The sequence below is a fragment of the Trachemys scripta genome, chromosome 13, assembly GCF_013100865.1.
Source record: "Trachemys scripta elegans isolate TJP31775 chromosome 13, CAS_Tse_1.0, whole genome shotgun sequence".
NCBI lineage: Eukaryota > Metazoa > Chordata > Testudines > Emydidae > Trachemys > Trachemys scripta.
Window position 1 is genome coordinate 20,585,344 of NC_048310.1, and position 16,069 is coordinate 20,601,412.

Sequence of the window (16,069 nt, forward strand, 5' to 3'; positions counted from 1 at the left end):
CCAATGTAAATGCAACCAGTTTAAATGAACAGCTAAACTAATTTTAAAAGATCAAATGCAGTTCTAGATCAAGTTAACATAAAGTCCCAGTTAGTATGGAACCCCATGGTTCCTAAAAGAGTATGGAGACGTGTACACAACATAAATGATATGAAATTAGATTCCTGCCCCCTTCTCCTGCAACATAAGCCCAGCCTAAATTGCCAGAATATTACTGTGCTGTATGTTACAATCTGAACAGGAAAGGACATGATCTATAAGGAGCAACTATATATAGAGAAAAATATAAATGTATTGATTATTATTTACATTATGGTGGCACCTGGAGGTCCTGTTGTGCTAGGTACTGTACAATCACATAGGAAGAGACAGCTTCTGCCCTGAGGAGCTTACAATCAAAATAGACAACCCAGAGAAAGGGTAGGAGAAAGAGAGTATTACCAGCCCCATTCAGTGGATCTTGAAGCGCAAAAGAGAAAGATTAAGTGACTTGCTCCCTTTATAGCTCCGTATTTCTTTCTGTGGGTTTTTTGTAACCTTCCCCCCATCCTGACCCAGTTCTCCTGCCCCAGTTCTCCTGCCTCTCTGAGCAAACGTAATGTACAGCTCCATGTAAATATCAAACATTAAGTAATTACTGGGTTATTTCAGCTGCAATGCTAATAATGCATCATATCTGAGAACTACAGCTTCAAATGTCGGTATGCTGTGTTAGCCATTCTAATACCATTCTGACTGCAAAGTGAACTCGCCCCATTACAGCTATATCACTGAATTATTGCTCACTCACCCCAGGAAACAGAGGGGTGTCCCTGAGGTTAACATAGTTAGTAAAGCAATTTGAGGAAGCTGGGCTTATATCTGTTTACAGCGCACCGATATTTGAACAGCGGATTTCAATCTCCTGGTCTATTCTGTAGACTCTTACTGTTGTAACAACCAGGCAAGGTACTAACAAACTTCAACAGGACTTTATTTTTACAGTGGGAACCTCTTTACCAAGCTGCAGCTGCACCCTCTGTAACTCTCACTCAGCCTCCTCAACTCCTCCCCCCTCCTTCCTGTTTCCTGTCCTTTCAGACTCCCAACAGCCAGTGCTCCCAGTTCTAATAATTACAGCAGCGTCTAAACACCACACTTACATCCCTGTCTTTCTTCTCTAATCACTGCAAATGTTTTGCTGAAACAAGAAATGGTAGTTCTGAGAATTTGGTACGTACCAAATTCCTAAGGCAAACCATGTAGGAGGACAGATGTCAGTGTGGTGCTTTTGAGCAGGGAAGGCATGTGCCGATCCATAGATGGACGACGTTACTGACATTGTTTGGAGTGGTGACAAACTGTTACAATTATTATAGAGTGAGTCAGTAAAATTAAGACCCCTGAATTTGTTTGGTTCCCCCGCTCCCGTTGCAGAATGCCAAAGGCCTGATGGGGATAGTGCGCATAGCCCTGAGGAAGAGGCAGGGCACCACCCATCATGCTTGGGAGTGGGGTAGGTCTAGGAGGAATTGTGCCTTTCAGGTCCCTGGCATGAAGGGGGTGCACAGCCTGCCCCCCCTCCTTTGGACAGTGTGGGATGGTCGCACAGGTCAACTCCATGGACCAGAAAGGAAGGAGAGGGAGGCTGTCATCCTGTCACTTCCCTATCCCCTTTGGGATGCTTGGTGCCCTGGGGAAATAGGAGGGGACAAGCACAGGCACTATTTTTGTTCCTGGCCCTAGCCCAAGGACTATCACGAGGAGGAAAAGGGCTTTATGCTTTCCTCCCTACCTTGCTACAGGACTGGGCACAACCTGGCTCTATGGCTAGTGATGACTTTCAGTGAAAGCCTTGGATCCGAATGCCCTGAGTTCCCCCACTCCTGAATTGCTCTGAATGTCAGCTTTGCAGTTCAGGCCCTTAGTAACATAGTAACGATAGCCAGTAATAATAGCCATAATAATCTGGCAGCCCTACAATATCTCATGAACACTTGCCATTGACTGAGATGAAAACGGTGGGTTTTTTTGAGGCATATAATATATCCATATGCATGTGATTAACACTGACATAAAATGTGTCTCTGTCACCAGCTGAGAAGTTCAGTGCATTGGCCTGGTTCCATTCATGATGCATACAGTGTATTTGGAGGTGTTAAATTTTTTAATAAGTGCTGGAGGCAGATTGGCAGGCCAGTGTGGGGGAAGACTGTGCTGCCTGAGTTATACCTGTTGAGTGGATAAACAGAGAGTCAATCTCCTGAGATGTCAATCCTTCCCCTTCAACCAGTACTAGAGTCACTGAAAAAATTATCGAAAGACACAAAATAAAGGTACAAATGTGTTTTGTCTTGTCAGAATAGGGAATTCAAGATGGCATCATGTACTGGGAAAGGCCCTTTCTACAATTGATATGCTGTTTCACACACCCATGAAGAAATAATCTTCTAAATTTCTGCATCTTACTTGTTAAAATATTAAAACCAACAAGATATGGTTACTAGTTAGTTGGTTTCACAGTGTCTCCTAGGCAATATGTCAGCTTTGGTTTTTGCAAATTACTATACTCTATACTAATTATTTTTTTTTCTTTAATAGAATTTGTTTTGAATAGAAACATCATTTTCAATCATAAATGGCTCCTTTATCATTCTTAAAGGCATGCTTTGCATTGTGGAGTCAGTGCTCTCAACTGATGTTGGAAAAAGGTAAGACTGGCATAGTGGATACAGGTTTGGATGGCAGCTCTAGAATTTTTTTTCTTGCAGTGATAAATGAGTCTATACTGATGGATTTTTTTGCTGGCCTTTTTCTGGCATTTGGCTCACAGCTGAGCTAGTTGTCATAGCAGTAATGGGACTGCATGCGATCCTGATAAGGGGTCAGTTTACTGACAGATATTGTGCCCTTTCCTTTTTTCCATTGAATGTGAAAAATGTGCTGCTTATTTTTCAGAGAAAGACCCAATCCTCAAAATGCAGATTCAGATTTCAGACCCATCAACATTTGGGTGTTTATTTGTGGCATTTAGATATGGCCCATGATAGAAAGAGGGGTGTATCATGAAATGGATCTGGGTTTAAACTCTGAGCCTCTTTTAAAATTTGGTGTTTTGGTTCAAACTCATATTTCATTTCTATAGATACAAGAGTAAAACCCTCTAATAATTCATCTTAAGGTCTGTGGGTTTAAAAAAAAACACAAAAGGAGACTTTTTCATATTCAGGTTTGTTTGATCTAGAAACAGCATTAGAAATCATGATCACTGACTTTTCTCTCCCCATATGCTCCCATTTCAGAAACAATACTTGTATTTCATATACATATATTACTAAACCAGACTGAATGTAGATGTGATTTAGAGGGCTTTTTCTTCAATAGTTTTGTCCTGAGTGGAATGGATGGCCCAGAGCATTGGGAGATGAGTAGTGGGATATGGCTTATTATCTCTGTTACTAGGATGAATTTATCCCAGGTTGCTAGTGACCAAGTGTCATTCCCATTTGACTTCTGTGCATGAATTTGGTGGCCATAGTCTGATTCTTTGTGGACAAGTCAAGATTAACACTACTTATCAGCCTATGGAGAGGCCCACAGAGTGTAAGCTACTTTCTTCCCCTAGGGGTACATCTACATTTGAGCTGGGAAGTGTGATTCCCAGTTCATAGAGATGTATCCATGCTACCTTTGCCTGAGGGAGTGCACTATAACAAATAGTGTAACCATGGTAGCACAGGCTGCAGCTCTGTATGTACCGGCCCAGACTCCTAGATACCTATGCAGGAAGCTAGCCAGAACTGTTGCCTGGGCTATTCTGACTACACTGCTATTTCTGCCATGCTAGCTTGAGCAGAGCTAGCACAGACACATCTGTGCAAGCTGGAAACACTTCCCAGGTCAAATGTAGACATACCCTAAGGTCAGGGTAAGGCACATTAGCAGCGTGAGGCATAGAAGGGGTCGGAGCAGCCACTGCCAGTGAGCTGCTTGTTTTGCAAACACACAAAAGATTCCAGAACCTGACCGTCATCAAGCCTGTGCTTTTCTTGAGCTTTACAATTTACAATTCAATACATTTTAAAAAGCAGTGATCAGGATTTCCTCACACTATTCTCTCTCTCATTGATATATATATATATATATATATAATATCCTGAGCATGCTTAGTAGATACAGTTGAAAGTCTTCATTCTTGAGGAGCTCATTAGTAAATAGTATAGTGGCTTGGAAAGTGCAGTTTTCCCCACTGAACATTTTGACTCTTCATTGAATGATCAAGAACCCCAAACCTGAAAATTTTGAGATGACAACTGCTCTGGTGAAAACTCAGAACTTTTCAAGGAAAGCAGATACTTTCACACACTTTTTGTTGGTGAAAAACACAATTAACCCAACAACAACAAAGATTAGATGGAAAATTTTGGAGCCGCCTTCATAAATACTAGTACAGGGGTCAGCAACATTCAGCATGCGGCTCACCAGGGTAAGCACCCTAGCAGGCCGGGCCAGTTTATTTACCTGCTGATGCAGCAGGTTCGGCTGATCGCGGCCCCCACTCGCCGCGGTTCACCGTCCCGGGCCAATGGGGGCGACGGGAAGTGGCACGGGCCAAGGGATGTGCTGGCCGCGGCTTCCCGCCGCCCCTGTTGGCCCAGGACGGCGAACCACGGCCAGTGGGGTCCGCGATCGGCCGAATCTGCCGCGTCAGCAGGTAAATAAACTGGCCCGGCCCGCAAGAGTGCTTACCCTGGCAAGCCACGTGCCGAACGTTGCTGACCCCTGTACTAGTATAACCTTCATCAGCACTCACATTCCAGTAGAATAAAACCCCATTCTTCCAGGAGAGGGTGACCCAGGCATGGCTCTTTTAATTAATTAATTGTAACCAGGAACATCAATTTGTGATCCATTGGCTAAACTCTGTAATCAATAGGCTTAGATATCAATAGTACTGTGAAGAAGAGAGACCTCGAGCAGATAGACTTCCCCTTGTGTTTTGTAATAAGAATTAAATCCTTATTTATTAGATTACCCTAAAATCCCCTGTCAGGGCCCAATCCTATCATCTTTATTTAGACTTTACTGGGAGTTTTAATAAAGGAACTTAAGAACATAAAAATGGCCATATTGGTTCAGACCAAAGGTCCATCTAACCCAGTATCCTGTCTTCTGACAGTGTCCAATGTCAGGTGCCCCAGAGGGAATGAATAGAACAGGTAATCAAGTGATCTATCTTCTGTCGCTCATTCCCAGCTTCTGGCAAACAGAGACTAGGGACACAATCCAGGCCCATCCCAGCTAAATGCCATGGAATTGAACCTTGGAATTGAGCAATTCATTGGTGCAACAATAGTAGGCTGTGAACATTAAAGTGTATTACGGTGCTATAGCTGGTTTGTATGTTGCAGGTTTATAAACTCTATGGAGATCAGATGGTGTAGTTTACTACTGAGTGCAATTTCATAAAAATCTATTTAGTATTCTGGCACTTTGCTAGATAAAAATCCAAATATGCTTAGGGGCAAATTTTCAGCTTGGTGCATAGGGACTTATAACACATAATAACTAGAGTTGGGTGTGTAACTCACTGCATTGAAAATTTACTCCTTAATATCTTGAGATTATAATGAAAAGATAATTTTCTACATAAGCTTCTGGTTCTCTGCTTCTTTAGAGCTCACCTTTATAAATAAGAGAGTGATAACAAAGTTTGTAATGCAGAAGGAAGGGAAACAAATACATTGTTGAATTAATCAAGGGCTGTTGAAATAGACTTTTACTGGCTGCCAGTATTACCATATTTGGGAAATAAAATGGTAATTGAATCTAATGTTTGTGCTGAAAGCTGAATGCATTTCAGATGAGTGAGTTAAAACTATGTAATGTAGAGCAGTGGTAGCTGCTCCATAATTAAGGTTGACGTTAGCTTCCTATTATAACTCTAGCTTTCAACACACCCACAACCATCTCCCTTCCCTCCCCCCCAAAAAAAATCCAGATCACCTGAAATGTCACAGGCAGCATCTCATCACAAAGTATAATTTTTCTCGGGATTCTGAAAACAAATCCAAAAAGGAGGTTTAAAATGACAGGACCAGATTTTCCAGAAGACCAATGATATGGGGAGCAAAAGGTGACTTTTGACCACCTTTGTGGTCAATTTATTCTCACCTGTTTCAGCACTGGGCCGGTCTCTTGGTGTAGATCAAAACAATCTAAAACCTGCTATAAACTGCACCAATTAATAGTGGTCCACAGCATAGCTAGCACAAAGAAACAGTAGGACACCAGTGAATTGGGCCCCAGAGTCTGATGGATAAAAATAAAGATACAGAAAAGGTGTGACATAAAGCAATGATGAGAGAAAGAGACAAAATTCAGTGATATCAAGGTTGAGAGGAATTAAATTCTGGATCTGTCTCCAAAATTGTGTTAATTAGAGCTGAGTGGAAATTCAAATATACTTTATGGATTTAGACATTGACTGAGACATGGATAATTTAAGATGATAGTTGTCCCTGTGTTGTAGATTTCTTTGTTAATTTTGATTTTCTGACTGCTCTTTGTAGTGCAGCTAAAGGTGTTGGTGAGCTGCAGTTATTATTTACTATTGAAATTGAAATAGTCTCAGATTTCCATGAGTTCTTATATTTTTTAAACTTTTTCTCCTAGTCCTTAAATTACTAATTATGTTTATAGTTGTAATAATACAGAAGCTTCCTAAACACTTCAGATATTTCTGGAGCTCTGCTATCCTAACCTGCCCAAATACCGACATAAATATACAAAATATTCACCACCATTACACTAAAATATAAAGAAAACAGAAGCAAAAACTACTTTTATTTGATCACCATAAAGGCAACAGAGAAAAAATGAGGAAGGAGCACATTCAAAAAGATCTAGTTTTAAAACTAAACTCCATGTAAGAGTGTTTGGAGAATATAATGCCAACATCACAATACTTACCATGCTTATGATGGGATGGAATGTTTTGAAAGAATGGGACAACCCTAGGTATAGAACATTCAGGGGGTAGAGAAGATGTTACAAGTAGAACAGTGTAAAATGGATGTTTAACTTCACAGGGTCCAGTGCTAACATTTTCTATGGTGGGCTTACACATCACTGGGCTACAGTAAGAGTTTCAGGTTTGAACAAACATAAAAACTAAAAAGGAAACTCTCATTTGATTTTGAGACCGAACTGAATTCCATGCGACTTTAACACACCATTATAGATTGGGTCAGGTTCACTCAACTGGTTCATGGTAGAGAATCACTTGAAAACATTTGTCTGAGTTTAGAGTTTGTAATAAATCCTGCAACCAGGCAAATTTCACGTGGTTTTGTGTTCTATTGGGAACCTTCCTCAAAGTGAGACAATTTCTCTTGATACAAATTACTCACTTTACCGGAATCAAATCGCTGTTGGGAATGAGAAAAGCATGGGAGTTTTTATAGGGTGAATATTGGCAGCCTGGCTGTAACCAACAATGAGACAAAGTGGTGCTGCAGCTGGCTTCATTGGGCTTACACCAGGGATGAATCTGGCTCATTATGTTTGCAATATGTTTAGTATGTTTCAGTAATTTTGATTGTTTAGAAGAATCTGAGGGGTTCTGTGATGTTATTAAAGGGCTCTTGTTCTTAAGACCCTGATCCAAAGTTGATTGAAATTAAGGCTCCTACTGATTTCAGTGGACTATGGAATATAGACCCTGTGTGCTTAATGCAAAAGTTTAAAGTGGGCTGGGCTTTCCAGGACTGCAAACCCAAACAAGCAAAGCCAGACAGTTGAGGTGAGTTTGAACTAGATAGGTCACTGGCATGGGAGAATTTTAAGTGCATTTAAACAAGCTGTCTGATCCTAAAATTTGATTAGGAATTAATAAAATTCTACTGCTGGGCAATGAAAAACTTCTCTGAGACCACTTTAAGCCCTGCCTAAGGCACTCAGTGCATATTTAATGTGATGACCGCTCTAATAATATTGCAATCACTTAAACTTACTTCATTTTCTCCATTCTGCAGACAGGACATATTCTTTTTTTTTTTTTCCTGTTTGATTGGCACCCCTTGAAGTTGACTACTCAGTTGTTAATACTTGCTGATCATTGCATGCTGATCTCCATCTTGCTGCTCTCATCATTGGATGCCATATAAGCACCTGATCACTGCTTTCAGATTATATCTCAGAATTGCTTCTTTGCCCCCGTTCATGTTGTCTAAATTAACTGACCCTGATTTGTCTTGTAAAGCAAGAAATGGTGGAATTCCTGAAGAGAGATGTTTCAGTGTCCCCAAAAGGATGTTAGGGTAGGAGGGATCTCTGTCTCCTCAGCAGTCCAACAGCTGTAGGATTTTCATGAATACATTCTGACATGTGACAAGCAGATCTGAAAGCTGTTTGTTGTGGGTTAGTTGCTGTGGCATGATGGGGTGGGCATAAAGGAAGGATGATCTTGTGGTTAGAACACTGGGCTAGATCATTTGTGATGTTATATGTTTTGAGGCAGAATTCCCTTCACTTTTACAAGAAATTTTAGATTGGCTCAGGTTCACTCAACCAATTCATGGTAGATGATCACTTGAGAATGTTTGTCTGAGTTTAGAGTTTGTCGAAAAACCTACAACCAGGCAAGTGTCATGTGGTTTTGTGTTTCATTGGAAACACTCTTCAAAGCAGCACACAGATATTGCATCTGAATTCTATTCCCAGCATTGCCATGGATATCCTTTGAGACCACTGGCAAATCACCAAGGGCTTGAATTTTCACAGATGCTGAGCCCCCAGAATTCCATCACTGAGCTGCTAGCACTCAACGCTTCTGAAAATCAGGCCTTTAACTTCTGTGCCTCCTCTGTAAAATGGGGATATTAATCCTTCCTGCCTCACAAGAAGGTTGTGAGGTTCAATTCATGGAAGTTTGTTCCTTTGATTGCAGGTGTTAGACAAGGGCAAATCATTCTGATAGAAGGGGCAAGGAGAAGGTGCACACGTTCTCCCCTACTAGCAGCAGATCTTCCTGCCTTCCCTAACGTGTATCTCTGGGCAGGATACAGAATTGGTAGTTAATTTTCTTCATTGTAGTCACCTTGGCATACCCTGTCTTTGACAGAGTAACAAGGAATTGAGAGGGAATTTCTATATCACGGTAAATGGGGCAGTCCACTGAGGCCCTTTCCCTTCTTCTTCATCATCAGCTGGGGCTTGCTAAGTGACATGCAGTAAGTTTACCACAAGGGCTATGTAGTTTTGCTGTTTTTACGGGGGTGGCTTGTTGGCAACAACATTTTTGACTCTGGTGTATTTTTGTCAAGATGCAGTTGGTGATGTCCCTGAGGGTGTTGGTAAAGTTGCAGCCAGTGGCCTTAAACCAGAGACAGGTGAATGTGTGGGGCAGATCATGCACGCTGCTCCGGAAGGGCAAAAAAACATAAAGGTCACAGATCTGGCTCCCTGAGGATTCTCCCTTTTGTGAGATAATCCTTGAGTGGCACAGAGCAACCATACAGCTCCTCCGCCACCCACCCTGCCTCCCCAGAACATAGCAGAAATCCACTAAATGGTAGCTTGGAACAGCTCCAGAATCAGGTGAGAACAAAGTTGGCTGAAACCTCTTTTCCCTCTGTCCCTGTCCTGTGCTGCGCCCAGCTGGAATTTAGTAGATGATCAAGCTGTTTACTTCAACCATATAGGAGGAGGCACATGGCAACTGGTAAATATCACAAATGATCTAGCTCTGATACATACTCATTCTATTGCATTTGATCTTATGCTGATACACAGAGGAGCCTAGGGACAGCAGCTGAGAGGAAATTGCAGACAATGAAAGACCTCTGGCCTAACCATTCATTTTGATATATGGAAGAATCATGTTAATTTATATAAAGTGGCTTTGGCTAAGGCTGCTTCTACTTGAATTTGATTTTGAAAAGGAGAAATTATTCTGCCTCCTTACTCCAAACTTAATAATGCTCTTTTGTATCCTTCTATTGGGTCACTCACTGTATCTGAAGCATCCTAGTGCTGTTATGTTGCAGATAAAATAGAAGATATTACAGCCTGGTATTTCTCCAGATTGGCAACTTGTTCAGCACTGACCCCTCCTCTTACACCTGTCAGTCCACGTCACTCTGGTAATTCAGTTTCCATGGGTTCAGGCAGCTTGCAGTGTACTTTCTCTTGAGGATTTAAATGAGACAATCTTGAAGGTTTTGTCATCCACTCTAATTTCGATCCTTGGCCTCCCACAATTGTGGCAGACCATTTCCTTTAGTATCTAATACATTCTGATTAATCTTTCTGTCAGCAAATCTGCCAGGCTAACCTCCCACCATCCTGTTATTGAAATTAAGTTCACCAGAGGGCATCTTTGCTAATTACTGCCCTATCTCCAGCCTCCTGCAGTTACCTAAGATTGTTAAGAAAGTACTGTAGGGAGAGTCCAATCTGAGGTATGTTTGAACCATCCTCAGATTTATAATAAATTTCCATCAGGATTCCTTTTATACCACCAAGACTGCAATGATCACTTGGTCCTTAATGAGTCAGGGGGGAGGGATGTTCTCATTTATTCTAGTTTTTGACATCTTAACTTGATGTGTGCTCTGGTTCTCTGGAATTGCTTTGACTTGGTTTCCTATTTTAGGCAGCACACTCAATTTGCATTCATCATAGAGCTCCAATGATATTCATTGTACAGCAGTGCCTCTCTTTATGGGATAACCCAGAGCTCAATACTAGGCCAGATTCTGGTTTTGATTTATATGTTGCCATGAGCAGGCATTAGGTAGACAGAATTTGCCCCACACAATGTGTTCCTCTCCAGGGGAGGGTTTGCCTAGAGCAGCCACAAACTTCTTAGTAGGGCCCAAAGACTTTCTTGCAGCTGGATGGAGTTCTCCCTGGGATCCACTATAAACTCCCCACCTTAGGAAATTTATTCCCTTCCTCTGTACTCATGGTCTTTCTGGACTTCCCAGTCCTTTTGTCCCTTTGACCTTTGTCCCTTTCCCTAACTCTCACTCTTGTTTTTTCAGTGCCTCTCTGCTACTACTCTGGATCCATGTTATAAAGACTGTTAGGTCCTTGGCTCCTAATAAAACATCGATAATGAGCTCTGCACGTTCCTCCCTCCCCCAGATCTTAGCTGTGACTTTCCTACCTGAAATTCTTTCTCTATTTCTTCTACCACTCCTATAATCTCAAACATTCTGTAATGAGATTTAGCTCAGGAAATCTACCCTTGTGGATCCAAGTCAGGCTTTTACTTTAATTTAGGCTAATGAGGTTACTACATTGAGCATAAGGACTACAAACTCTTTGTGACAGCAAAGACCCAACTCCTAAACCTTGTACATGGGAGGAAGAGGGGGGTCCATAAATTCTGTAGCACATTAGTGGGTGGGTGAGTCCTTAATTATGCATATTTGTGTCAGTATTACAAAGTGTTGCAAGGGAGGGGCTGAGTTCTGAAAATCACCCACCTATATGTTACGTAATTCATGGACAGTCTCAGAGGAGAATCCACTGAGAGAAAGCACTAATGGTTCTCAGGCACCAGCAAAGGATCAAGAAGGAAATCCTTTCTACAGTTAACCGTCTCTAGAAACACAGATTTATGTAGCACCTGTCAGTGCTTGAATTAGGAGGATGCTATATTTCCCCTTCTTTGGGTAAAAGATGGGGAGGACTTGAGGAAAAAAGAGAAATTGCATCTGGGCACTGTGTTGTTCTCCAAGTTGAACGCTAGTGACTGTTATCCTAAAGAATCCATCCTAAAGCCTTTGACAAATTGCAACATACAGTTTATGTGTATTTACCTAGACATATAGGAGTCATTTCACCTTTTACTGAATTCAGTCATCTCTGGGATGGATGCCAACAGCTCTTTAACAGCACACAACAACACTGTGTACTGTCTTCCATAGAGTAAATCCAGACACAAATACACAGAGTCAGGTCTAACATGTCTGTTTTAATGACAGATCTCCACAAGCCTTCACTCTCTTAATAGCTTTTGCACTACTATTTGATTCTACCATGGTACTGGGGTCCCGAGGTTACTGGTGTATGGTAGCATGAAAAGAACACACTATTATATACTACACCAGATATACACTGTAATACACTACTAGGGCGTGATTCTCACTTACACTAAGGCCCCTTTATACTGTCTGGTGGTGTAAAGGAGCCTTAAAGAGAGGATACATGTAATTTACATCTTCTTTAAGGTAGCTTAGAAAGGAGACTTAAGAGAGCCTGATGAATGGGATAGAAAAGGTAAATCAGGCGTGCTCCTACTTACCCTGTTTCATAAAACTAGAACATGGGAATGTTAAATGAAATTGAAAAGCAACAATTTTCAAACCTATAAAAGGAAATAGTTATTTACACAATGAATAATTAGCCTGCAGAACTCACCGCCTCAACATATCATGTCCAAAAGTTGAGTGGGATTAAAAAGAAAAAGAACAATATTTATTTATGTAGATAATGAGAATATCTGCCATTAAATTAATAGGACTATATATTATAAATATCTTATATATAAGAGAGCGAAAACCCCTGGCTTCAGGTCATAAACCAATTGCTGATGGATGAGAGCGAGGAAGAAACTTCCCCTATGGGTAAGTTATTTTATATCTGTCCACCACATGATTTCTTGCATCTTCCTCTGAGGCATCTGGTACCAGGCATTGGAGACAGAAAACTGGACTAGGGCCTGATCTGGTGTGGCAGATCCTGACACAAGAGTTTGAGAGAGAGAGTTGAAACTGCGAAGGGCATTTAGCCAGTCTGATTATATTTATCTGTGTTAGCTTTTACCCAGCACAGTAGGACTAACACGTCTGCATTTCAAAAAAGCACTATGTGATCTGTTAATGAGAACAAGTGGCCAGATGGATGTTAGTTTTATAAAGCTTCTTTTTATAATAAAATGTAACATAAGGCTGAGCAGTGCATTTCAGCTTCTCTTTCACCCTGTGCACCATTGAATTATTCTGCTTCACGTATTTAAAGCCTGAAAGATATTGCATTGAACATCCCTCTGAAGGTTTTTCTCCCAAAAATATAGAGAGAAATTTTCTTCCTAGAGGGATTTTTGTTTTAATTTTTTATTCCAACATTAGTCAACAATATTTTTCTCACCATTCTGCAGTTGATTACCTCTCTAGAACTGACTTTAACAAGTAAAAGAGCTCCACAAACAACAATGTAAGCTTGTAATTGACTAGTATAGAATGATACGATATATATGTGGGGAAATAATCAGAACATAGAAACTGGCAATAGTGATAATAGTAAGCACTTATCCTCAAAGTGCTTCACAGGCATGAATGAAACAACTGCCTTGTGAGGCAGCAAAGTACTAATATCCCCATTTTACAGATGGGCAAAGGAGAGAGATCACAGCCACAGAGGGAGTCAATGTCAAAGCAAGGAGTGGAAATTAGGAGTTCCTGTCGCTCAGGTCACTGTTTTCCATCACTAGGCCAATCTCTGTCTCACTATCGTTATCTTGCTCTGTCTCAGGCAATGTGAGAGAGACAAAAACAGGATTACAAGGCAAGCAAACAAGGTGTTAGTGACATTCTTGCTGTTGGATTTTAACTGGAAATCCTAGCCTACAGCAACAAAATACTAAGATGACATGATCCATATGCAACTTTTAGAGGAAGTTGGGGAACCAAAGTGAACTGGTGGCACCTGTGGAAAAGAGGAAGGATTATTTTATTTATTGTTTGTTTGTTTTACCATCGCACCCAGGAGCCCCAGTGCTAGACCAGGATTCCGTTGAAGAAGGTGCTGTACAAACAAAGAACAAAAAGATGGTCCCAGTCCCAAAGAAATTACTATCTAAGGTTAAGACAAGAGACAACAGATAGACAGACTGATTGGGAGTACAATGAAACAATATTGGTCCTATGATAGATTGTGGTATTGGCACACCAGTGGCTCAGCCATTGTTGAGTTTTTTGTAGACATCATGGCGTTAAAGGGTCAGTGTGTAATAAAGTAATGTATTTGGCTATATAGGGATATAGCTAGCATGGCACAGTACATGTCAGTAATATGAGAGCGAGATATTGTAACCATTTGATAAATAACTACAGTAAATAAGAGATAAGATATCGTGATACAGAGGCAGATAGGTGAGATATGTTAGCAAGAAAGCAAGTTAGATAGCTTTATAAATCACTCAAGGAGTTATTCAATACAATGCTTAACAGTAAACTAGACAAGCTAATGAAGAGAGATGGCAACACCAAAAGTCAGGATAAGCAGGGCGATCTGGTAAGGAGGATAGGAGTTAAGTTTGGAAAGGTACTGTAGAATGATAAAATAAGAAGGCCTTACTATAAATACATCATTTTGATCTGGCAGGTTTAGCCAGAGCTGGATTCCAGCTATTCTCTCCAGCTTCTCCATCATTAAGAAAAGGAGCTAGTTGGAAAGCAAGGAGAAAAATGGTCAGTAAGGGCCTCATCCAAAGCTAATTACAGTCAATGCAAAGACTCCATTGACTTCAGTGGGCTTTGGAGAAGGCCCCTCATTCTGATTACCTTTTTTCTTGAAAATGCTTGTGTCTGGACAGGTTTTTTTTTATCAGCGTCATCTGGAATCATCCTTCCTGTTCTCGTGAATTGGGGAAGTTCCAATGTGTGTGTGCATCAGAGATTTCATCAATTGCAAGGCACAACAGAGCTTCTAGTAGTGGGGGCTGCAAAATAGAAACTAGAATAGAATCCTCTTCAGGGGGAGATAAAAAAAATCATCCATTTGTGGGTGTTGTCAGGGTGTCTGACACTCTTAGGGTATGTCTACACTACGGGATTAATCTGAATTTATATAATTCGAATTTTGGAAACAGATTGTATAAAGTCGATTGTATGCGGCCACACTAAGCACATTAATTCGGTGGTGTGCGTCCACGTACCGGGGCTAGCGTTGATTTCTGGAGCATTGCACTGTGAGTAGCTATCCCATAGTTCCCGCAGTCTCCTCCGCCCATTGGATTCTGGGTTGAGATCCCAATGCCTGATGGGGCCAAAAACATTGTCGCGGGTGGTTCTGGGTATATCCTCCCCCTTTTCCAGGGAAGCAACGGCAGACAACCGTTTCGCGCCTTTTTCCTGGGTGAACAGTGCAGACGCCATACCACAGCAAGCATGGAGCCCGCTCAGCTCAAGACCGCAGTCATGAACATTGTAAACACCTCGCGCGTTATCGTGCAGTTTATGCTGAACCAGAACCTGCAAAACCAGGCGGCAAGTAGTAGGCTACGGCAGCGCGGTGGCGAGAGTGATGAGGATATGGACATGGAATTCTATCAAACCGCGGGACCCAGTGCTTTGGAGATAATGCTGTTGATGGGGCAGGTTATAGCCATGGAACGCCGATTCTGGGCCTAGGAAACAAGCACAGACTGGTGGGACCGCATAGTGTTGCAGGTGTGGGATGATGCCCAGTGGCTGCGAAATTTTCGCATGCATAAGGGCACTTTCTTGGAATTTTGTGACTTGCTTTCCCCTGCCCTGAAGCACCAGAATACCAAGATGAGAGCAGCCCTCACAGTTGAGAAGCAAGTGGCGATAGCCCTGTGGAAGCTTGCAATGCCAGACAGCTACCGGTCAGTCGGGAATCACTTTGGAGTGGGCAAATCTACTGTGGGGGCTGCTGTGATGCAAGTAGCCAAAGCAATCACTGAGCTGCTGCTACGAAAGGTAGTGACTCTGGGAAATGTGCAGGTCATAATGAATGGCTTTGCTGCAATGGGATTCCCTAACTGTGGTGGGGCGATAGATGGAACCCATATCCCTATCTTGGCACCGGAGCACCAGGGTATCCAGTACATAAACCGCAAGGGGTACTTTTCAATGGTGCTGCAAGCACTTGTGGGTCACAAGGGACGTTTCACCAACATCAACGTGGGCTGGCCGGGAAGGGTTCATGACGCTCGCGTCTTCCGGAACACTAATCTGTTTAAACGGCTGCAGCAAGGGACTTACTTCCCGGACCAGAAAATAACCGTTGGGGATGTTGAAATGCCAATAGTTATTCTTGAGGACCCAGCCTA

The 16,069-nt window shown here is 41.8% G+C and overlaps 1 long non-coding RNA gene across 5 annotated transcripts in view; it reads left to right on the forward strand.

Annotated features, from left to right (window-relative positions):
• Positions 1-16,069, forward strand: part of LOC117886472 — a 58,415-nt gene that overhangs the window by 29,697 nt on the left and 12,649 nt on the right. For all 5 annotated transcript variants that reach the window (XR_004647984.1, XR_004647980.1, XR_004647981.1 and 2 more), the window contains one exon: positions 2,581-2,690. This is a non-coding gene — a long non-coding RNA (uncharacterized LOC117886472). The remainder of the gene's footprint in view (positions 1-2,580; positions 2,691-16,069) is intronic.